At 41.2% G+C, this 23,784-nt stretch overlaps 1 long non-coding RNA gene across 1 annotated transcript; it reads left to right on the plus strand.

The window, feature by feature from the left end:
* Window positions 1–1,956: 1,956 nt before the first annotated feature.
* Window positions 1,957–13,877, plus strand: LOC125320441. The gene is made up of 3 exons (XR_007201114.1): window positions 1,957–2,129; window positions 5,604–5,703; window positions 13,777–13,877. It is a non-coding gene; the product is annotated as an uncharacterized LOC125320441 (long non-coding RNA).
* The last annotated feature ends 9,907 nt before the right edge of the window (window positions 13,878–23,784 follow it).

Below are 23,784 nucleotides of genomic sequence, written 5' to 3' on the forward strand. Positions count from 1 at the left end.
GGTTCAAGAAATATCTTTTGACAGCAATGCATGATTCAGTTCTGGTGCTGATTATCACAGGAAGTTTCTGAGGCCAAGAGCATGCCAAGACCATTTTAAAAGATTGGATATTAATGCAAATAAAAACCACCCCAAATGGTCATTTTTGGTTATTGTCAAAATATTGGAAGACTGTTTGACTTCTTGTTACCCGGCTTAAAACAATCTCTCTTGTAAGAGCAAAAGGTGGGGCCTGTGTCTGGAAGATGCAGTCTAAAGACAAAATGTTTGCTTGCTTTCCACATCATCTGCTAGGAAAACATATTCTCCTATGAGCAGCTTCCCCAGGCCACCCCATAAGATTGATTTTCTTGCTGGTTTTCTTTCAGTAACAGAAATTCCACTCCTGAAGAAAAGAAAATCAGTAACAGATATTCTTATCTGTTTTATCAAATGCTCTAACACAGTGCATTACAGAGTAAAAGTTTGTTACAGTAGTACATGGGAAGCTTATTAAGCTTCTATTTATGCAAACCATAAATCAGTTATAAAAGTCAAGTTCATAGTAAAGTTTAGAGTTGAGCAGAAAGGTTTATTTTTTTGTTTGTTTGTTTGTTTTGTTTTGTTTGTTTTGGTTTTGTGCAGGTATTTAAAAAAATCTGCAGAGTTTTGAATAAACTGTAATAGATATGGACACCCCATATTTGGATCCAAATATTGGTTGCAGTCTGGGAAATTTTGGGAGGAAAGAGAAAACATTTGCAAGACTTCATTTTAGATCCCAAGCCTAGATATGTTGAAACTTAGCTTCCCTCTAAGGGTGGTGGGGAGAAGTGGGTGCTGTGAGCAGTCGGATGTCCAGGGCCTGGCTATATGCTTTGTGAGCTATCGGGTGCCACAGGCAGGTGGTGAATCCTCTCTTGCCTCACTGTGGCTGTCCTTGTGGCCCTCTCCCTAGAGAACCTTACTGAAGTGTGAGGACTGTTCATGCTTCCCATCTTGAGCATTGGGGCTGCTTGTTTCACAGTTTAGTTAACTCATAATTCATCCAAGTTATGCATAAACCATATGAAGTTATACAAATCTCCTACCAAATTGTACTAGACATACCATTTTGGTGGCAATTTGATGGTAAATGGAAGTACTATACAAAATAAAGACAGGTACAATCGTTTGGTGAGTGATTTCTTTTGTGGTGAATGACTGTATACGTTGAATAATGCTTTCACTGAAAAATGTGCAGCAAGATTTACAATTTTTAATGATTGATCTTTGCTGCCATGCTAATGGTAATTTTCCATATTTTTCCTGTTCATTTTACATTTTTTTCCTGTCCTCTTCATCACACAAAATTTTTCTTATGAGCAAAAATATGATGGATGTGCTCTGACTGGGAATATGCAAAAGGCAAAAAGGTAACCACAATTCAGCAGAATTTGATATAAGAAAAAGCTTACTGAAGTTCAAAGAATTTAGTTAAGATCTAATTGCCATTCCTAAAATTTACTTTATTTTTGTCACCTGCTCTTTCACATTGTTGCTAGCCATTTTAGATCAGTATGTGGTGAACAGAAATTCCTGGCACTAGCAGCTCTGTCTTTATTGGAATTCTTAACTTTATACATTCACAAATGAGATGTAGTCTTGGTTTCAGAAACTGACTGTTTCACTAGTATTTATGTGTCTGAACCAGAACACAGAGAAACAAAAAGTCAAGCATAGATTTTATGGTTTTCACCTTCAGTTTTGTTCCTGGAAGGCTTCAGTTGTTGTCTCAGGCTATTCCTGTGATGATCTAAAACAGCCTAAGTAGATATGAGCCCATGGGAACATATTGCACACTGAGGGCTATGTGATCACAGCTTAGTGTAAGCACAGCGTGGGGAAAAAGTGGAAGTGCCACTGTCTGAGATGCCCTTTCCCTGACATTTCTTGTTTACAAGAAGCAAGCTTCTCTGATCTGCTGTTTCACAGGAGTACAGTGCTAGAGGACAGACCCTTTGTGCAGCTGAGTGCCTTGGATGCTTACAGAAAGCTTCAAAAAGCACCAGAATTTATTCAACTTTTGTACAGAAGACTTCAGCCTCAGACCAGAACACATTACATGGTGGAGGATGTAATGCTTCCTACATCTGCATCAGCTGTGCCATGTGAGTTGCTTTGGCTGACAAATGAGGCTTTTGAGTAATTTTATTGCTCCTGCTTCCCACCTCAGGTATCAGCATGTGGCCTGAGGACCTCCTTTCTCACTACTTTGAGAAAGGTTGCAAAGCTGTGCTAGGATCACTAGAAAAAACACGGTGTCATTATAGAACAAGACATGACACTAAAATATGAGGCTGTGACAGCCTGTCATTTGCAAGGCTGTAATATGTGCTAACGTAGTGAAAGAGAGAGCAGCTTAGATGGCATGGTGGTAATGTGCACTTACCGTATTTCTCTGGTCTGGAAAGAGACCACAACTCTTTATTTTGACAAGGGATAATATGCATCTTTGAGAGTGACTATGAAAGAAAATTTAGCTTGAGATGTCAAGCAGTCCAACATGCAACAGAAAGCTGCTGACATCTGCTGAGGTGTCATGTTTTCTTGTGTGAAAATTGCATCTCAGATGTAGCAGCAATCTTTGCAAGAGTTGCGCTATTTCAGAAGAAAAACACCAGCTAAGGTAGAACATGGTCTGTTTATTTAAAACAAAATCAGGAACCAACAATGTATTATTCACAGTCTTCAGTGTATCCTGAGAACCTTGTGTGTTCCTTTAACTGCTATAAATACAGATTCAGCTTGCCACACACAGAGCACTTCATCTGAATCTCGTCAAATGAGTACATTATTTACATTTCATCCCATCTTAAAATGTGGCTTTCTTTTTTGAGCTTGTAAGTGTGGTAGGAATGCCACACCAACACAAGCATGTGTTACTTCATTGTGGACCATATCCTTTCCTGACTACAGTGGTGTCAAATGGGAAAGCCTTTCTTCATATCAAGCGGTATTTGGACCTTCCTTCCTCAAAACAAAAACCAGGATAAATTTTTTTATATTAAAAAAAAAAAATCAGGATGTCAACCTGGATCAATTAACCAAGTTTCCTCGCTTGTCTTCTCTTCTCTTGCCCTTTCTCCTTTTCTGCATGAGTAACGTAAAATCATACATGTAATTACCTGACAGTTATTTCAATAATACAAAAATAATTTTAGTAATCCTTCCCCCTTTTTATGACTGGAACCTTGTCCCAAGTCTATGGCTCCTTCTCTGGTGTGGAGCATATATATTGTTATCACTTTTAGCTAGACTCAGTGGCTTTTATTTTTTTTCACAGATACACAAAATGCAGAAGTCTGTTTGTTTCCATCTCTCTCTATTTTTTTTCCAAGTGTAAACTAAACAACTGCTTATACATCTCTTGCTGGTTAGCAGGCAATGTAAATGCTTATGCTAGGACAACAAGCCCATTTCCTGCCGTTAAGGCTTTTTTGTTTATCCTAGAGCTACTCACTGCCACTGCCTGCCCCTGACAGACTATTAACCCCTGTTTCTAGCAGGAATACCAGATGTGGGTTTCTTAAGCAAATTATTGGTTATTTCACCACATGTCGTTTTTACATTTAAGTGTTTCCAGCCTCTCAGAGCATTCCACAGAAACAACATCACATTTTCCTTGAACCTGTTAATTAGCATAATTATTTATCAGCCTGAAACCACAGCTAGAGTTTGTTAAGCAGCAGTCAGATACGCACTGGATAGTGGCCCAAGAGACTAGAAAGAGTGATGAGAGGAGGGAGGCTGTGGGAAGGCATGCTGTTTGCATTTGTCTCCACAACCTTCTCTGAAGACCTCTCCAGCTGATAAGACACATCCCTCTTTCATTCTGCAGGCAGAGGAGGTTTCAGGGTTACTTGTTTGCCAAGTCCTACCCAGCTGTAACAGGGAGATCTGGCTCCAGATGATTACCCGTAAGAGGTGATACGAGAAATATGCACCCTCCCCTATCCCTGGCAAATTGTCCAGTCCTCCCCTTGGCTTGATATGTTCCTTGTGTATTTATCTAATCTCCCTCACTGAAAGGAATGATAAGATTGCAACATCTATAAAACCTCTAGGATGTAGTTCCTTCAGTCAGCATGTGGGATAACCAAGAGGGTCATTGTCCAGCCTTGTGCAAGCAACATTCATCCCTAGGCCAAAAAATATGCCTTGCAGAATAGTACCTTGGAAGCAGCAGGTCCAAACTACTCATTAGATCGATCCAATGATAGATGAAATATAAAATTGGTTGACGCACTTAACCATCTCCGGTAACTCTGTTTTTTTCAACCTGCAAATGCAGATGCAGAAGGTCTGCATCTGGGCAAACTAAGCCTCACTTGCCCCGGGCCCCCTATGAGTCTAGCACTAGAAGAGTTTCCGTAGGTTCCTCTATGGGGTGGATTGGACTCAGCTTTTTAAAGGTTAGGCACGGTAATTTTCTACCTGAATGTGTCTAGGCTGCTTTTATAGGTCCAGCAAGTCCTGTACTTCTGCCAGCAGCTGTACTGTGGTTTATGTATACCTGGTAATTGACAGGGTTTAATGTAAAAATTATTAATAGTAGTATGGAATAGTTATGTACAAGTTTCTAAGTAGCTACACTTGGCTATGAGCTGCAATGGATTTTTTTTTTTTCAGTCAAACTTCAGAAAAATATTACTTGGACAAATGAACTAGAATGTCCTGTGACCACAGTTCAAACATGCTGGTTTTCCTAAAAATGTTCAGGACATCCACTTATATTCCCAAGCCTTCTAGTTCATTTGCAAGACTAGAGATGTAGTAGAAAGCATCCAAGACTAGATTTCTCTGATCGTATGCTTCCATAAAGTGATCTGTAAACTCAATTGACCTGGGCTGTCAGCAGAATTTCTCACAGTGTTTTCCAGCCTTTTTTCCATAGTGACCTCTTCCTAGATATTTCATTATATCTTGTATTTTTGTATGTGCCTGAAAAAGACTTGAAGGGTTTTTTTCCATAGAAAAAACTACAGCTCTGATATTATTACTGATCACGGGTACAAAGCTGTCTAGGCTTATGTTTTAACATACTTAAATAAAGCAATAAAATGTTAATAATATTTGTTATTCAAGATTAGTTAAGTGAATGCTGGTATTCACTGCAATATTTCAGCTAAGAGGGACAAATTCACTTTAATTTTCTTCCTCTTTATTTTCTCCACACCAACAAAAGATTTAAAAATTTTTTTAAAGTTACAATCCTATTCCAGAAATCTCTTCTCTAAAACCTTTCAGAACTGGCAGAAAAATATCTACTATGATTTTAAGTCCTCCCACTCAGATGCCATTTTTTTGAGGAGGTGGGGGGTTTTTGTAGACTTTAGAAAGTTGAAAGCCAAAGCAATTTAGAATAGAAACTCAATAAAACAGAAGCTGGTGGCAAGCCCTAAATATCCCTCAACTCTTATTGTTCCAGAGAGATGTTTGACTAGTAAGAAGGGTTGGAAAGTTTGAAGGAAGCACTGCGTTACTTGATACAGTACAAATTACCATCCTAATTAATACTCCTATTTTTTTGTGAAAGCTCCTAAAATGTAGTTCATAATATTTAACTCTTGTTTCTCTCTAAGAAATCAGACAGGTGGCCTGAGCGGCCTTGAGCATACTGGGGGAGCTGTCTTCAATGTCCAGTGTCCTTTTAGATGGCTGTTCCTTGACCCCCACTTTTGGGTAAGTGCAATATTGTTGTTTTGGATAACTTCTGCTTTGTCAGCCTTGCAGAGCTGAGCTGGCACCCTGCTTATGTTTTGCCTGACTTCTGCTTGCCTAAGTTACCTCCTTTATCTGTTTCTCCAAGGTTGTGCTGTTCTGTTCTACTGTCCTTGATACGAGTAAAATATTGTTCTGTTCTACTATCTTTATCAAGTGAATAAAATGCTGTTCTATTCTGCTGTCCTTTTCACCTCAAAGCTATTTAAATTTCAGAGTTTGTGCGTGTGCTCTTAATTTATTATAGCCCCAATCTCTGCTGGAATGTCAGAGAACAACATTGCTGCAGCAGCTGTAATGAAGGACAGTGGTGGCACACGCAGATTTGGTGCTGGTGCAGGCACTCAAGCCCTGTGCCCTGGCCACTCTGCCAGCTCTGGCACCCTCCCCATCCGTCCCTTTGCTGCATGTGTCAGGGGTTCTGCTTCATGGCCAGTTATGAGGCCAGGTGCTTTCCAGGTGGTTTTGCAGCTGAAGTAAGGGCTTTGCTCTTGAGAAACCTGAACTGATGCTTGGTTAAAGACACCTGCAATTGTCAAAATGGTATTTATATGTAAGATCTCAAGTGAGGTATTGCTTCTTATATTCTTTTGCATGTCTTTCTGCAGCACTTTCCCAGCAGAGGAGAGCAAACAAGCAAGGCTGGGAGTGCTACATGTCCTGGTTATCCGTGTGCCAGAATCCTAATGGCACACAGACAACATAATGACAATCCTAATGGCCAGCTTTTCATTTGTGAGCCCACAAGAGACCTGATTTTAACATTGCACAACACCTTCCAGTTTATCCAGGAAAGCAGTGAATGTATTGTATGAATATTTAATTTATCACTGCTTTAAAATTCAGATCTACAGAGGCTTAAAGAAGTAAAGAAAACAGACAGTTTTGAACATGGTTGTATATCTGGTTGGCCAGGCAGGACAGATCGACGAAGGGAGAGCAGTGGATGTTGTCTGCCTTGACTTCAGCAAGGCTTTTGACACTGTCTGCCATAACAACATTAACTTGCAGGTAAGCTCAGGAAATGGGGGTTAGAGGAATGGACAGCGAGGTGGATCAGGAACTGGCTGAATGGCAGAACTCAGAGGGTCGTGATCAGCAGAGCAGAATCCGGCTGGAGGCGTGCAGCCAGTTCTCCAGGGATCAGTACTGGGACCAGTGTTGTTCAGCTTGTTTGTCAATGACCTGGAGGAAGGGATAGGATGCACCCTCAGCAAGTGTGCTGGTGGCACTAAACTGGGGGAGTGGCTGATCCACCTGAAGGTTCTGCTGCCATTCCATGGAACCCTGATAGGCTGGAGAGTTGGGCAGAGAGAAACTTACTGAGTTCAACACGGGCAGGTGTCGGGTCCTGCACCTGGGGAGGAACAGCCCCAAGTGCCAGCACAGGCCGGGTGTTGCTCCTACAGAGCAGCTCTGTGGAGAAGGACCTGGGACTCTTGGTGGATCACAAGCTGTCCATGAGCTGGCAGTGCCCTTGTGGCCAGGAGGGCCGATGGTATCCTGGGGTGCATTGGGAAGAGTGTGGCCAGCAGGTCAAGATGGGTGATCCTGCCCCTCTACTCATCCCTGCTGAGGCCACATCTAGAGTGTTGTGTCCAGTTCTGGGCTGCTCAGTAAAAGAGAGACAAGGAGCTCCTGGAGAGGGTCCAGCAGAGGGTCACAAAGATGATTTGGAGTTTGGAGCCTTTGTCTTATGAGGGGAGACTGCAGGAGCTGGGACTGTTTAGTCTGGAGATGAGAAGGCTGAGAGGGGATCTCCTCAACACATAGAAATACCTCAAAGGCTGGTGCCAAGAGGATGGTGCCAGACTCTTTTCAGGGGTGCCCAGCAACAGGACAAGGAGCAGTGGCCATAAACTAAAACACAGGAAGTTGCACCATAACATGAGGAAGAATTTCTTTACACCAATGGTAGCAGAGCACTGGAACAGGCTGCCTGGGAATTTGTGGAGTCTCCGTCTCTGGAGACCAAAACCCACTTGGATCAGTTCCTCTGTAACCTGCTCTAGGTGACCCTGCCTGGGCAGGGGGTTGGACAGGATGATCTTCAGAGGTCCATTTCAACTCTAGCAATTATGTGGTTCTGTGTTTCTGTGATCTAATGCTTTTATGATCATTTGACATTTGCAAATTCTGCACTACTCAGCAACCACCAGAGTCTAAGAGAGTGTGAAAAAATAAAAATTTCCTTCTGTGATACTCGCCATCACAGATATGTGCCAAAATAACAGCGTCCGTTTGGGTACAGGAAGGTGTGATGTCAGGGTACAAGCTCTGACTGGCAGCACTTTTCTGTTGAAAACCCTTAGGGGAAGATGTGCTTTATGCCAGCAAATTGATGCGTCTGCCAGAACTGTTCCTTTACTCAAAATATGTTTTTGCCACTTCTTTGCAAGCACAGTAATTGTCTCTGTATTGGACATGATTTAGTATACTTCCACCCATGAAGGTAATGAATTCTTAAAGTCATTTTCCATGGTACTGCATCCAGTATTTGCTGTAGACCTGTGGAGTTACAGTAGTGAGTGCTCAGAGTGACACATGAGAGTTGGGCCTTCTTACATGTAATATTGTTTAGTTATGTTTTTATTATATTGCAATCTATTATGCTATATTTTCTTTTCTGGACAGAGTCAGGGAGTATAGCTCAGACACAGGATAAAAAGCTATTTAGGTGGAGAAGCATGGCTTTGCTATAAAACATTGGAGCATAAAAACATTTTGCATAAAAATGTCTCCATTTTGTAACCCTACTTAGAATAATTGAATGACCCAAAAATGCTACAACATTTCACCTTATCACCCATAGTGGTGTGACATGAAGCATAAAGGCATTTTGTATTATTGGGAAATATTTCGAAATCATATTTTTATGACCCATGTGAAGAAAAATTAGGTTCCCATAGTTAACAATGAGTTAAAAGTCAGAAGTTTTCACACCTTCGCTCTAACTAATTTTAGCCAGTAGTATTCATGAAAAGACCGTATACTTAAAGAGGAACTGATGGAAAATCTCATCTGAGTTTTGTTAGCCCTCTTAACCTTCTTCACAGCACTTCAGAAGCTTTGTTGCTAGCCAAATCCAGAGAGTACAGAACAAAAGGATATAACAAGTAAGTTCACTATAGCCAGTTTCAGTGCCATCACTGATTCTGGCATTGGATCAGGGCTGCTTCTTATTTTTTTCCGAATAGCTCAAGAGTTCACAGGAAATTTGACCCTATTCTACAGAGATGCAAGAACAAAATCAGTTTCCCATGCAAAAAGAAATTTAGTGGCATATCCATCCAGAATCCTAAGGAAAGTAGAAGCTTGTTGGCCAAAGACAAGACATGAGAGATTTCTGCCAGAAAAAAAGTAACAATAAAACTTTTTTCAATTCAATCACAACTTTAAAGTCATCTGGGGTTTAGAAATCTTTTAGAAAATTGGTCGTGTATCTGGGCAAGCCAGAAAAATGTTAAAACAGATTTTAGGATATGATAAAAAGGCTTTGTGGATTTAAAGGAATGGTATAAATATCTTTGTTATCTTTTTTACAGTATAGTAATACTTTCTAGGATAAGCACGTGTGTCATGCTTAATTGCATTTTCTTACAAACATAAAACTGACCAGATTATGCTTCACTGGGGGAAATTCAGAGTGAAGCCTGTAAACTCAATAGAACAGCCTATAAATTCAGCTGAATTGATTCAGATTTGCCTACCAGTAATTTAGAATAGAGGCTGAGTACAGTTGAATCCAACCTATGTAAAGGGAAACATGGGAAACCAAAGTCTCACCAAATCAGTAGAGCGACTCAGAAAACATTGCCATTGAATTATGATTCTCTAAGCAGGCTACTCACTGCAAAAGAAATTCTCTCTAGCCTTGCGTTGATACAGAAACAGTGTTTTTACTTGAGTTCTTCTTGCAATGACCTCAATGTTAAAACAGGTTTCTGAGGTAGAAACCCAGGATATTTCTTGAGGTCCCTTTTTTTTTCTGTAGGACTTGTACAACCTTTCCTTTGTGTATATACCTTTTTTTTTTTTTTAACTTTCATGTATTTTCAGGAAGTGATATCATATGAACATGCTGGTAAAATTAGCCTGAGGCTTTCACTACATTTATATACAACAAAAGAAATCTTTGTCAGTAATTACTCGCAAACTTATTATTGGTCCCTTGTAATTGTGTAGCCAATGATTATGGCAGAAAAACAATAATTTTATGTAGTTATGACTAAATACCAGTACAACCCTCATATTATCAATGATCAGTGTAATAAAGCTGGCTTATTGTTCTAGCATTAAAATGTCCCAGTATATACTTGGAGCTTTTGTTAGCTGGAGCTGTGTTTCAGCTTAATATCATTTCTGGTAATACTGAGATAATAAAAAATTACTGGCTTTCATATGATGCACATATGCCAGAATGGACAGTCTCTGGTTTTCAGGCTGTCTCATTAGTAAAGCTGGCTTCTTCAAAAAGGACTCGGATTTCAATAAATCTCAGTGCCTGTGTGTATTTTTTTCTCCAGAGAACTTTTAAAACATATCTGGCACATACAGTGTATCACCATTTTTTTTTCCCAATCGAGTGCAATGGGATTTTATTTAATGAACTGTATAAAAGAGGCTGCTTTGAAACATACATATGCCATATATGAGACAATGATGTTGGTTAAAGGAAAGTTTGATTGTTTGTGGAATTTCAGAATCTGAGATTGAATTTTATGCTCATGTATTTCTTTTTCTGCAATGTAAGGATATTGTCCAGCAGTGGGTAACACCCAATTTTGATAAATTTAGCCCTACATTGAAAGTTTTTCCAAATTCCCAGGGCAAATCTAGATTTATTTGGGGGGGAGGCGGGGGAATGTTAACAGATGATTTAATTTTCACTTGCCATGCTTTGCAATGCTCAAAGAGGACTGATGGTGACTACGGTAGCACAGACCAGCTTTTCCAGAGAGACCAGCCCCTGAGCACACCTGCCCTGGTGCATGAGCAATGCATGAGCACTGTGGCAGCTCCCTGGGCTTTCCAAGCATAAAAGCTGCTGAGAGTTGGGCAGTCCTCACCATCAGTGCCCACAGAAGGTTGGCCACAGAGGGGACAGGGAGCTCCTCTTAATGGACATGAGCCCATGCAGCCTGTGCAGCTTGTCTTTACTAGGTCTCTGCCAGTTCCCAAAAGAAATGACACTGTCTAATGGTTTGGGCACAAGCCCACCACCACTCTACTCCTGCTTAATTCAAACTTTTCTTCTACCACCACATTGGTGTTCAGCTGTGATATTAGCCTCTGCCTGTTCTTCCACAGGTGAAGTAGGCAGGAGGTTTCAGTACTTTCATTTAGGTCCCCTCCAAAACATTCTCAACCCCTAAAAGCCACTGCTGCCTTTTATATTCTATAACAGAATGAAAAGAAGCAATGAGGAAGGCATGTAAGAATGTGCTTGCAGTTAATAACTCTACACACATGCTGAAAATTAAATGTATACTTCACGTTTTCCTGGATGTGGGCCAGAGAAGGCAGCTCACAGGACGAAGTCACTAATGATTATAGTCTACAGCTCACAGCACACTGCAGGGATCTTTTTCTCCTCTGCTGTCTAGCAGCTTTAAAGGAAAAGACTGGAGTCTTCCTTCAGTGCACTAGTGTTTTGCACAAAAGGAAGGCATGATCTTTAAAGGGATTTTATGTCATGAGTCTTGAAAAGAGTCATGTGGACACCGATAAGAGCAGTAAGTTAACCTGCCCTGATCTCATGGGCAAACACAGGTAACACCTACATCCTGTGTAGAAACAGAGCAAATGGAGGTCCAGCTATGCTTTTCAACACTCTACTGTTTTTCAGGGTTTCTGCATTTCTTGGTTTTGTTGTGTAAGTAAAATGACACACAAATTGTCAATCACAACAACTTGTGCCCTTTCCTGTACTCTCATCATACTTCATTGGGCAATTAAAGTACAGAAAATTGTCCTACCCTTTCCAGAAACATTGTAAACAATTAACAAGGAAATGTGGGCATGTCTTGCTCAAAATAGAAACCTAGTCAATTTGGAGGTTCCTTCTGGTTGATAAGAAAAAGTAAAATAATTTTGTTCATTTAATTTGTCCTTTCCCCAGGAGAAAAAAAAACAACCAAAAACCAAAACAAACACAAAAAAAAACCCCAAAAAAACCCCATAAAAACAAACAGAAAAACCCCCTCCAAAACAAAAAAATCCCAACCAAAACCACACAGTATTTTTACTTTTGATTTAATTTCTTTCCCTGGATTACTATTTCAATGCATTATGGATTATGAGAAGCGTGAGAATTTGAGTACTTGTGTTTATGAGAAGAGGCCAGGATTGATCTTGCTCAGTGCTTCTTTGGGTTATTCCTTTGTGCACAGTCTTTCTCATTTACCACAGACTGTAGGCCCACAGAACATGCATGGTAAGAAGCATGGAGATCTTGTGCACAATGCTTTTGTGCAAAGGAAGAAAACAGCACATAAAATAAATGTGTGAGATTTATGTTACCTTTTGGACCCATCCCTGGACTTCAGATGCATTAACCAGTACAACCAAATCCTAACAAGGATCAAGCAGTGGGAAGGACACAATGAGCAGCTGCAGAGCTGAAGCTAGACTCAAGTTCAGGCAGCTGTGTAATGCGCAGCAAATACAATGCACAAAAGTAAGATCAATGGGAAAACAGGAAGGGAGAGGTAGCATGCCTGTGATTTGTAATTTAAGCAAATAGAAGTTGGCCGTGTCCCCTACAGCAAACAATCATGTCCACTTCTATTTACAGTGCCTGTGTGGAAATTGCCTCTGAAAAAAACAGTCCCAGAAGCAGAGGAGCAGCCATGATACAGGACAAAACCCTTAAGACAAAAAAAACACAAAGTGGTGCCCTGCAGGCTTGACAAGCACAAAGGACTACCCTTCCCTGTCTTTGTTCCACCCCAATGCCCTATCACCCCCCTCAAGGAAAACTATCTCTGTCTGTACACCCCTACTTTCTTCTCCTGTAATCCTAAGGATTCAGAGAAGCAAGTGGTACTCTTACATAAAACAAAGGCATTCAGACTACAATCAATTTTTAAAAATGAAAAGTACGCCAAGGACACTGTCCGTGATTAACAGGAAGAGGCTGCAGGGCAAGTGATATTCTAGTTTTTCCCTTAGTCTGATCTATCAGACTGAGAATCAGCATAATTACATATTAATAAAGCATCTCAGCCTATAGCTGCAAGGCCAGGGCAATGCACTTCTACTGTCTGAATACTCCTTGTTACATTATTTTCCCACCCTTCCCCATCCAATTGCTCAAGTGTGCTGGTGCTCATTTTAAAATAGGCCTGCACAGGTTTGTTTTCTCAAAATCCTGTGCTTCAATTCACAGGTTCTTTATTCTCATCCCCTGCTATGCCATTTGTATCAGGGACTGGTGTGGGGACAGTGACCAACTCTGGTGGTTAAGAGCCTCTCTCTGGCTTTGAGGCTGCTGACTCAGGTGCCCAGCACAGACCAACTGCAGCCTTGGCACTGTCCTCTGGATGAGGTGGGAAAGTACTTTAACTTCAGAAACTTTGTTTCCTTTCCAAAAGCTCAAGATAAGACAGAGGAAGAAACTAAATGCAAAGGAATAAAATAGTGAAGGAAAATAGCAAGGAAAATAGGTTTGGGTATTTCTGTTTGACAGTGTTTAGATGGTGGATCTGGGAGTGGAAATATCTGTCATTTTCTGGACAAAGAAAAGTTTGGCTTGCTTTGTAGTGTTGCCTGTTGCAGGACTGTAGTGTAGCTGCAGCTACAGAATGGGTCAAACTTTGTCCTTTGCCTTTGACATTTCTACAGCTTTGTTACTGGCTCTTCTTTCTTCTGTCTGCAGTGAGTTTCAAAATGCAAGCAGCAGTTCACATTTTCTTACCTGTCCTTCAGCCCTGCACAAGCCCCTGGCTGTCAAGTGGCACTGAAGAAGAAGCTTTTTAACAAGTGTTTAAAATTATCCATTAATATCTTTGTTTTCTTGTATTTTGATGGCAGGCTAGCTGTTTCCCATGACCGGACAGAATTGCATGAAGGACATGCTACAGTGATGATGTAACTGCTGAGGGAGGGCAGACAGAAGGGGAAGGCTTAATTCTCTAATCTTCCCCTTGCATGTGGCTTTCACCATGTTTAATTTTTCAATCTATTTTTTTCTGGCTTTAAATATTTTAAAACCATAAAGAAATAAAGATTAGAAAAGTCAAACAGTCTGCATCTGCCTCTGTGTTAGCATAATGGATACTTTCATAATATAAAAGTTTATTTCTAAATAAGGCAAAGATGAGTTCTGACCACATAAGCTGGAGCAATAAAAAGAAAAACAAATCGTTGCTGCTGTTGTCACTGTTATGTTCTAAGGAACTTTATCACCATCTAGCAGGGGTTTGAGGCAAGGGTCAGTTTCTGAGACATGGAAGTGATATAGGTCAGCAGCATAATGCTAGGCCCCCATGAACTGTCATTGTGAAAATGAGTTAAAGTGCTTCTTCCCAAGTCAGGCAGAAGTACACGCTTCCCTCTGGATATGCTCATGGTCAACTTGAAACTGATGCCCATGAACTCAAAATTTAATAGCTGGTCCCCTTTTTAGTCCTCCTTTTGTCCTTTTTTGACTAATCCTTTTTCTTAAGAGCTTTTGCCATATATCTTGTGTCACCACACTTGCTGTTTCCTGGGGCAAGTGGGAAGATCCTGTTCAATGCAATTCAGACTGAGTTCAAATCATATTGTCCACCTGGATCAGTCAGAGATATACATATGGCAGAGTGGTTCTTTGTGGCCCATGGAAGGTCTGCAACCATCTTCCATTTCTCTGTATCCAACACGTCACCATCTCTAGGTATTCCTTTGTCATCCCTCTCTTTAAGAGAAAGAACAACCTCTCTTTAAGATTCCTCCAAGGCCTTCTGAGGAACACAGATCTCACCTTCATGATAAAATTCTTGTGGCAAATACCAGTTACTAGATGAAAAAAACCCAAAACAATGGCATTCTTCTCTCTGGTACTTACACAGCAGTGTGCAGAACCAAAATAATCCTTATACTGTTCTGCATACCCTGGCACCATTTTTCACAAACATAACAGAAACATTTTCCATTAATATTCTTTGGCAAAGCATTGTTGCTTTGATTATATGAGAAAATTTTTCCACAGATGGTAGATGAAGAAAGAGGAAACCAGATCCTGTTTTGCAAATCACAGAGCCCTGAACATGCAGGGGGATGGAGCTGTGGCATTTGTCACGGCTGTGGGAGACTGTCTGTGGAAATCCCTTGTATAAATGTCGGCAACACATTATTGATTAGCACCTGCTCCCCACGTTCAAGTGGGACATTGTGAGTTTATAGATCATAATGTTTCCTCAGGTGCAAGGACTGGGGGGGTGTGTTTGCACAGTTATTGTTAAGCTGGGAGTGAAATTAATTCAAATGACTTGTGAATCTCCAAGGGAGGCAGGAAATGGGAAGTACCAATTTGCATGAGGTAGAGTACACTTGGTCAAAATGGGTTCTTGGTTACACCTCAAACTTTTTTATCAGTTCCAGGACCCTACAGAGATGGGAGTGGAGTCAGGATCTGTCCCAGAGTCTATTTGCCTCAGCTTGTGTCCCAGTATAAAATGTCTTTTGCTTTCCTTGCTTTTCTCCCCCTGCAAATTTTCTCTTCTTCTGTTTTAATTCCAGCTAACTTATTTTTGGCCTGTGTACAGTGGGAAGCTATCCAAACTTTTTCCACAGACTTTATTCTCCACACCGGCAATCACAGCTGTCATGACTTCATAACTATGAAACAGTACTGCAGGTGGGGGTAACAGGCCCTGAATTGTATTCGTCTGGCAGGAGATATAAAGTGGCAAATGCAACCTGTGTAATTCTTGACCACATGCTGTGTTATTGCAGAAAAACACTTTTATCATGCACACAAATCACTTCACTTCTTTTTTTTTTTTTCTTTTCCTTATTTCATTTTCCTTTAGCTCAGAAGGTCAGTATTTTCAACACACTCTAACCACTAAAGAAAAAATATGCTCAAAATAAAATCCATAAATAAGAATTTGTTGTACTGACTCGGGCTGAATACATGTAATAACAAGCTGGTCCTCTAAAGGCCATGGCAAAGCTCCCACTGACTTTATTTGGGCCAAGAGTTCACTCCTAACCTTCATTTTCTCTATATTAAATGCGATACTGGTACTATACTTTGATGAAGGACACATGAAGATCTCCTTACACAGTAGTATCATTATATTTTTCTCTTTTTAGTGGAAACTGTCAGAAAAGAATAATTTGAAGAAATTACAGTTAAATGTACTGCTGATTTTTTTTCCTATAATTTCCTGGACATAACCTATGATCAAAGTCGTGATAACCAATAATGGCAAAAGCATCAGAAGTACTCCACCCACAGTAATTGACTGTACCACCACAAGGGGCAAACTTAGCACTGAAATCCTTTTCATTTGTTGACATGCTACAGCTCTGAGTTAAACAAGAATGAGCAGTTTTCAAATTATTAAAGGGAATGTATCAATCAAAAATAAGTATTTTTGCTTTTTCATTTGTATAGCTACAGTTAGTCAGCCAAAAAAAACTCCACTTAAAGTAATTTTACTGCTGCAGTGACACAAGTGAACATCTGTAGACAAAAGTCCTTCATAATATTTCTTTTAGATATTTATTTTAGATTACAACTCCCTTGACTGAGGAAACATTTTGCAGCTATAATGTGCTGATTGTACAGTTGCTGAAGAACACACATAACAGCAAGGTTGAGGTTTTACAGGCTCCACAATAATGTCCAAGCTATTAAACATCAAGCAACAGCAGGCTTTTTTTTTTTCTAACCTGAGAGCTCTCCAGGGAGAAGCCATAAAATACAGCCCTGCACAACATGTCATCCACAGGGGCTATACTGAGTTTGTGGATTATGCTCTACATGATTAACACTGATGTTTAATATCTGCTAACAGTGTTAGTGCAAATGTAACCAGTGTTAGAAAAGAACAAGAGGCCATCCAGAGGCACCTGGGGAAGCTCGAGAAGTGGGGCCATTGTCACGATCCGCTAATACGAGCAAGGGTCGTGATGGTTCGTTTATCCATCTCAGAGTGTAAAAGGACACAAGAGATTTCAGTTTTAATCAGAACAGTGCACCTTTATTAAGTGCCCACAACACATGATGCAATAGAGGAGAGAAAGAGAGAGAGATAAAGAAAAACAAAGTAAAAGAGTAGAGAGGAAGAAAGAGGGGGGGGAATAGCTACCAACGGATGAGACGAAGTCCTTGTGGTCTTCTGCCAATAGATTCGTCTTCTTTCCGTGGGGAGATCTCATCTCAGTTATTTCAGAAAGTCCCTTTATAGTCCTTTTCAGAAGCAAGGGGCAACCGGCCAAGAGGTTGGGAAATCTACAGCCATTGTTATGGGGCCTATTGCTTTGGGAAAACTGTACAAGACAGGTGTACAGGACAGGTCGTACAGGACAGGTGTACAGGACAGGTCATTCCTTTTTGCTTCAGCGCAGTCCTTCCTGCTTTGGCAACAAGAATGGCGCAGTCCATTGCGACCTGCACTAATTTCCTCAGGAATGCGTACCAGTTCCCAGTGGGCATACCCGCAGGCAACACTTGGCAGACATCCCTCCTCAGCCAGGCCAGGACTGCTGTGTTCAGTCTCTGTCCTCAGCGATGATCGTGAGGCAGATGAGGGATCTTCGGACCATCTCTTACAGCCATTGGGAATCTTATGAGGTTTAACAAGACCAAATGCAAGGGCTGCGCCTGGATCAAGGCAACTCCTGGTATCAGCACAGGCTGGGGGCTGAACAGATGGAGAGCAGCCCTGGGGAGAAGGACTTGGGGGTGCTGGTGGGTGAGAGGCTGGACATGACCCAGCCATGTGTACTCACAGCCTAGAGAGCCAAACGTGTCCTGGGCTGCATCCAAAGCAGTGTGGGCAGCAGGGGAGGGAGGGGATTCTGCCCCTCTGCTCTGCCCTGGTGAGACCGCACCTTCAGTGCTGCATCCAGCTCTGGGGTCCCCTGCACGGGAAAGACATGGATCCATTGGAGTGGGTCCAGAGGGGGGTCACTAAGATGATTAGAGGGATGGAGCACCTCTCCTACAAGGAAAGACTAAGAGAATTGGGATTGTCCAGCCTGGAAAGAGAAGCCTGGAAGAGATGGGTGGCCTAATTTTGATCTTCCAGTACCTGAAGGGAGCCTACAAGAAGGATGAAGAGAGACTTTTTACAAGAGCATGTAGTGACAGGACAAGGGAGAATGACTTCAGACTAAAGACAGTAGGTCTAGATTAGATGTTAGGAAGAAATTCTTAACAGTGAGGATGGTAGATACTGGAACGGGTTGCTCAGAGAAGTTGTGGATGACCCATTCCTAGCAGCATTCAAGGCCAGGTTGGATGGGCCTTGAGCAACCACTGGACTTGTCACTTGTCCAGTGATAAGTGTTTCTGCTCATGGCAGGGGAGATTTGAAACTAGATGATCCCTTCCAACTATAAGATCTCTTCCAACCCAAGCCATTTTATGGTGCCATGTCAACCCTGTGCGCTCTACAACATACCCTGACTCTTGATGAAGATGTCATCTATCTAGACTTCTGTAAACCCTTTGATACAGTCTCCCCCCAACGTTCTTGCTGCTTAATTGGAGAGATATGAATTTGACAAGTGGATTGTTGATGAATAAGGAACTGTCTGTATGACTGTCAAAAGAGCCATAGACAATGGCTCAGTGTCCGAGTGGAAATGTGTGGTGTCCCTGAAGGGTCTGTACTGAGCTCAAACCACTTAATGTTTACGTCAGTAACAGAGATAGTGGGATCAGGCAGGCACCTTGCTGAAGGTGCCTTTGGCAAGATTGTGGATGACACTCGATTCACTGTAGGGAGAGATATCATCCAGAGGGACACTGACAGATGTATGGAGTGGGCCTGTGTAAACATCATGAAGTTCAGCAAGGTCAAATTCAATCTTCTGCTTGGTCAGGGCATTCCCCAGCATCAATACACACTGGGGGATGAAGGGATTGAGAGCAGCCCTGCAGAGAAGAACTTGGGGATAGTGGTAAACAAAAACTGAATGTTTGCAATGTACATTTGCAGCCCACAAAGCCAACAGCATCCTGGTCTGCCTCAAAAAGTATGTGAGAAGCAGGTCAAGGAAGGTGATTCTGCCACCGTACTCTGCTCTCATAAGACCCCACCTGGAGTGCTGTATCCAGTTCTGGGGCCCACAATACAGGAAAGACAGGGACCTGTTGGAGAAGATCCAGAGGAATGCCACAAAAATGATTAGACAAATGGAACACCTCTCCAATGAGCTAACATGCATTTAAAGTCAAAAGTAGGACTATGGCAAAATCAGTCCAAAGTTCCTAATGAATTAAATGCCAGCTCCAGCAATTGGACAACCCTCCCTGCATTTATTCTCATTTAGGTAGCCATGCTTAGTTAATATGCCTGAGTTTGATCCCATTCAATTTTATTTATTATGGATATATAGTTCCATACTGCTTTAAGAAATCATCATTTTCGTGCTGTGTCTTCTTGCTCCATAACACATAATGTTGCAATCTGGATCATCAAAGATTGCATAAGAGAGTGAGAGAGACAGATTGTCAGAAAGGACAGCCCAACAGATAGACTGCATTCAAAGCGTAAGGAAGAAAGAGTTTATTCTTTTAGCAAATGGCAGTGATGGCCTTTTTCTGGCTGTGGATGGGGTAATATTCCCTCATTTGTGTATTTTTAAATTCTTTTTATATAGAATATAAAAGCCGTCCCTTTGCTTTTTTACAGCAGAATGTCAAAGAAATTAGATGTGGAAAAATGTCTTCCTCACCTTCTCAAGCACCTGACTATTCCTAAATCTCCTTGCCCCTTGTCTGCAATCTAGGTTTTATTCCAGCCTTTTACACTTAATGCATTTTCTATATTAAGTCAAAAACCAGAGGTCACCAGTCTCCAGTTTATTTCCTCCTCCTAATGTTGCAGTTGATTGCTGGTAGTTAAAATCTCCCATTACTGCCACTTGGTCTCTTTTACATGCTTTTTTCATTTGTACAGTCGTTTCACAGAAGATAAATCACAAATTAGTAAACCCACGGCACTGATAGTACAGTGTTCTTTACTGGATCATCAGCATGAGAAATGGGATATATAATCTGTAGGTCTGTCCCTGTGCTGCTTCTGCAGCCTTACTAGCTGGAAGGATACAGCAGTGGGAGGAAGCCTTTCAAAATTCTGCCTAAATGTGTTACGTATTTAGTATTACTTTGCATTTACTGGCACGTAGCTTTAAAGGTATGATAGGTACAGCCCCCTCCACTTTTAATAGGTTTTCATATATTTTTGGTTGCATTTTGTTGGATGCCTGTTTCCAGGCATTGACTTCTGAAAAGACAACTTTTATTATAAACACAATTGGCATTCCTATGAGGAAAGGCTGCGAGAGTTGCAGTTGTTCAGCCTGGAAGAGTGAAGGCTCCAGGGAGACCTGGTTGTGGCTTTTCAGTAATGGAAGGGGTTTTATGAGAAAGACAGGGACATGCTTTTTAGCAGGGCCTGGAGCAATACAACAAGGGATGATGGTTTTAAACTGACACAGGGTAGATTTGGACTACATGGAAGAAGTTCTTTACAATAAGGTGAGCCTTTTAATTTGATACAGTACCATCAAGGATAATGTGTAAAAATAAGTTAAAACCAATGAATAAACAAAACTGTGTGTTCTGCCAAGTAGAATTATCTGGTATTTGTAATGTATAGCCCTGTGCTATAATACAAGACAGCTTCCCAACAACATTAAAGCTTTCAGAAAAACTGCTCATTATCAAGTTTCCCTTCATTTAATTTTGTTTCAAAGTTCTCATTTGTTGAGCCACTTGGTTTTTCCTATCTCTCCTACCAGCTTCCAGAGAACCCAAACCTATAACAAGGTGCTGTTGCCTTAAACTCAGCTGCTTTCTCTACTGATCAAGAGCATTCTGTAAGAGATACTGATAAAGTTGAAAGCCCAATGATTCCACTTGGTGAAGAGTTTGGTAGGTATTGTGGGAATGTCAGTCTGACAGTATTCCATAGAGGTATGTACATGACTGCAGTCCTCATGAGGGAGCCTAGACATATGGGAAAGCCTCCCTACATATGTGGGCTTGCTCTAATTCAAATGTGGCTTTTCTGGATGTAATTTCATATATCGCACCAGCCTCAGAGAAACAAAAAAAAGCCCTGAATCAAACAATATCATCTTTGCAAAGAAAGCAAAATGGCCCATTACCACTCAATGGGAAGTATACAGGGTTCCTGGGATGGCATAGTACAAAAATAATTTAGGGAAAATAGGATGTTTTTGAAAGGATCACAATTATATTTTCTTCAGATATCCAATTATTTCTCAACTCTTGATATGTCTTAATATTAGGGCCTGGAAAGATACAAAAGATTAAATTGCAAGCCCCAAAATTTCTGTGGTTTTAGTCCTGCAGAGCTTCTGCAAATACCGAGATGGGAGAAGGCACTATGTGTGCCCACCGTCTTTTATTCACTAAATATTTCCTTCGGGAGGCAGGAGGCATTACTGATTACTAGCATGAATATTTGTTCTGTAATAACACTACAAAAAAATTACTTGCTAGATGCTGCACAAGAAAATGGATTGACTCTGTCTACATACACCCATCTTGAATTTAGGCTAGGCTGGGTGGAGAACATGAGAGAGACCAGACAGGGAAGCAGGCATTATGAAAAGAAAAGCCCTTGTATTTAGCACTGCCATATATATGTTCACCGTTTTGTGTCACTAAATATTGAGAATCAGGTGGCATTAACTTTTGGAGGTGGAGAACATGATCTCTGGGGAACATAATCGCTGGGCTTTACGTACGAAGTCTGTATTGCTGTGTTGATCTGATGTTGCTATCTGTGGAATTGGGAAAGTTGCACGGGTCTTAAAGTGGATGAGGTCCTACTGGACACCAACACTTTTGTGTCTGGAGTATCACCACAAGCACAGGGCTTCCATTTCTCCAGCCTGCTTCGTAAATTCAGAGCAACACACAGACACACAGAGCACAGCCAGAAGGACTTTGGTGGTCATTTCATCTCAGGGTGCAGAAAATTTGCAAACAGATAAGTGATTGCTAGGTACCTGAAATTCCCATTGAACTAATCTATCTACCAATAAAAATATATTTCTTATGCCTTGATGCGTAATGTAAGAGCCACATGATATTCTACCCATGGATAAAAAGCATCTGCTTCCTCTCCAAGGCTGATGTCCTGGGTTGCTCTAAAAGATCTGATCAGGAATGTGGTATGGTAACATGGGGATATAATAGGTCCTCTCTGAGGCAGCCCTCAAATATTTTTCTTAAAAGCTAATCTCAGCATGGTTACATTCACCTAATAATGACATAAATAATTAAATAAATAAACACATACTACTTCAAGAACATAGAGTATGCTCTATGGTCTTTGCTTCAGGAGGGACACCTTCCTTAATGGAGCTATTTTGTAACCAGATATCCAAAAGAAAAAGAAATTATTAACCACAACCATAGGGTGCATAACTTCCTAATGTAACAGTTTTGTTTTCATTTAAAACTGCTCTAAGTAGGAGAAAGGTTTCACGAATAAGTAGGAAAGACATGCCTCAGTGGGAGAGTTGGAACTGTTTTGAGCTCTAAAGTATTTTCCAAACCTAGATTCTTTTCCACAGTATCATTTTGACTTCTTTTATTTTCCAAGAGCACATTAAAAGAATGACAATTTTACAGTCAGAATATAAAATCATGAGCAAATTCTCAGTGGGAATCTGTGGATAGACTCTAACCTGGGAAAGAAAACATTTATATCCTGGTACAAACAGGTTTAATCCCCAAAGGTTCTTTCCTCTCAGCAGTACTGTTTAATGTTCAGTTACATACACACTGTGTACACCCTGCACAAATGTGGTTTTATTATGACTTCATACGTCTATAGGGCATACAATATAGTGCATAAGTACACAGTGGATTGCATAGTATCTGTGCACTTTGGTGTGCTCCATAAGTAGCTGAGTGTTGGCTGGCTAAGCACAGATATGTGTGGGTGTATGGAGACTGAGTTTGGTCTTAATAACTTAAAAGTAACAAGCCAATTTCATGTAGGAATGATGGGTGTAGCTCTACCTTGTGATTCCTGATATTATATAAATTAAAAATATTTTAAACCCTGCCACCTGCCAATCCTCACAAATTCCTATCACTTGCAACCCCCTCCCTGAGCTAGCCCATTTCACTGTGTAAAGATACACAGAGATCATGGATAATAGTTCAGGTAATAAGAATGGTGAAGAACAATGTCACACTGAGCAGTTTCTGTCTGTTCTTTCTGACTTAGACCAGCCACCTCTCCACCAGCACTGTGATTTGCCCTGTTGTCACCAAAAAACTGCCACCCAGATGGACTGCACATGAGTAGGTCAGGACACAGAAAGCTCTGCTGCTCTTCTCATTTCATGGCCAAGCACCTCCAATGTCCCCGCTGTGCCCTAGGCTCTGCCTCTCTACCATGCCCTGCTAGCCTTGTTGCTGCCATATCTGTGCTCTTGGTTACCTTCTTGAGGTTGCTATGCCTCCTCCTCCAGCTTCTGCTCATCCTCAAGACAGTTGCTTCTTTCTTTGCAGCTGTACTTCTCAGAGCCAGTGCTGGTCCTTGCTTGTATGCTTGGAGGAGTTTGGGTGGCTGGAGAGCAGGGCTGGTGCCGGATTACAGGTGCTTGAGCTCAGATGTCAGCATGAGACTGTCTCTCCATGACTGACCTCTCTCTCAAGTTGGGGCTCTTCAGCCTGGAGAAGAGAAGGTTCTGTGGAGACCTTTGGAACAATCCATTCAAGATGTGCCAATGAATTTCCATGACCCTATGGTAGACAATGTGGACACTTAAGCAGCTCTAGTTTCCTGGTGTTTGGTGAAAACAGTAGCAGGATGAGTCATGCAGTGA

This window comes from Corvus hawaiiensis, chromosome Z (genome assembly GCF_020740725.1).
Source record: "Corvus hawaiiensis isolate bCorHaw1 chromosome Z, bCorHaw1.pri.cur, whole genome shotgun sequence".
Taxonomy (NCBI): Eukaryota; Metazoa; Chordata; class Aves; order Passeriformes; family Corvidae; genus Corvus; species Corvus hawaiiensis.